Below are 1,354 nucleotides of genomic sequence, written 5' to 3' on the forward strand. Positions count from 1 at the left end.
GAGGAAAGAAGAAAGAAAGGCTCACTTGACCAACCAGTATATGCAGCAGGGCAGCAGGAATGAGAGCACTCCCTGCCAATGCCATCTTAAATCAGTTTCAGCCTGCAGCCGGGGGCTACTTTGTGCCTGCAGTTGCACAGGCTCAGGAAGACCTCCTTATTACACGCCGAACCAGCTAGCACAGATGAGACCTAATCCACGCTGGCAGCAAGGTGGGAGACCTCAAGGCTTCCAAGGAATGCCAAGTGCTGTACGCCAGTCTGGGCCACGTCCAGCTCTTCGTCCAACTGGGTCTGAGTGTCCGGACCGCTTGGCTATGGACTTTGGTGGGGCTGGTGCCGCCCAGCAAGGGCTGACTGACAGCTGCCAGTCTGGAGGTGTACCCACAGCTGTGCAGAACCTAGCACCTCGGGCTGCCGTAGCTGCTGCGGCTCCTCGGGCTGTGGCACCATACAAATATGCCTCCAATGTTCGCAGCCCTCATCCTGTGCTACAGCCTCTACAGCCCCCACAGGCTGCAGTCCATGTGCAGGCTCAGGAGCCCCTAACTGCCTCAATGCTGGCTGCAGCACCCCCACAAGAACAGAAGCAGATGCTGGGAGAACGTCTGTTCCCACTCATCCAATCAATGCATTCAGCCCTAGCTGGAAAGATTACAGGGATGTTGCTGGAGATAGACAACTCTGAGCTGCTGCACATGCTAGAGTCACACAAGTCTCTCCGCTCCAAGGTGGATGAAGCTGTGGCAGTTCTACAGGCTCATCATGCCAAGAAAGAAGCTGCCCAGAAGGTGGGTGCTGTTGCTGCTGCTACCTCTTAGACAAGGAAAAACGATTCAAAAGCCAAATAACTCCCTTCTGGATTTCAGCTCATATGAAGACTTCCTCGCTTGTCCTATGGACTTCAACATCAAGAACTACAAATTGCAAGTTTAATAGGTCATTTTGTATCAAAAGGTCAATTATGAAACATCTAGATTTTTCAATTATATAACTATTGTCTGGATTCTGCTGTAGCCCAGGAAATTTTTTTTCTATTGTGGGTTTTGGTTTTTCCACCCCCCAAAAAGTGATTTTATTTGATGTACCCAAATCTTAATAAAAAAGAAAAATCCATAAAAAAAAAGAATATGTTGAATAGAATATGTGGAGTACGTTTAACAGAATATGTAGAATATGTTTAATATATTATGTTTAATATGTGTAACATAATATACGTTTCATATATTATGTTTAATATGTTTCATATGTTTATTATTGATGTTAGATGGATCTTGGCTGAAAGCAGGGAATACCAGAGGAATGTCTATCTGTGCTTCATTGACTATGCAAAGGCATTTGACTGTGTAGATGAT

The 1,354-nt window shown here is 46.1% G+C and overlaps 1 pseudogene across 1 annotated transcript; it reads left to right on the forward strand.

Moving 5' to 3' along the window:
* Positions 1-6: 6 nt before the first annotated feature.
* Positions 7-1,120, forward strand: LOC102854016 (annotated as a pseudogene). Its single transcript, XR_439053.1, has one exon. The product of XR_439053.1 is annotated as a poly(A) binding protein, cytoplasmic 4 (inducible form) pseudogene (transcript).
* Positions 1,121-1,354: the final 234 nt, after the last annotated feature.

The sequence above is a fragment of the Elephantulus edwardii genome, unplaced genomic scaffold, assembly GCF_000299155.1.
Source record: "Elephantulus edwardii isolate Elephantulus edwardi_28Jun2011 unplaced genomic scaffold, EleEdw1.0 scaffold01029, whole genome shotgun sequence".
Classification (NCBI taxonomy): Eukaryota; Metazoa; Chordata; class Mammalia; order Macroscelidea; family Macroscelididae; genus Elephantulus; species Elephantulus edwardii.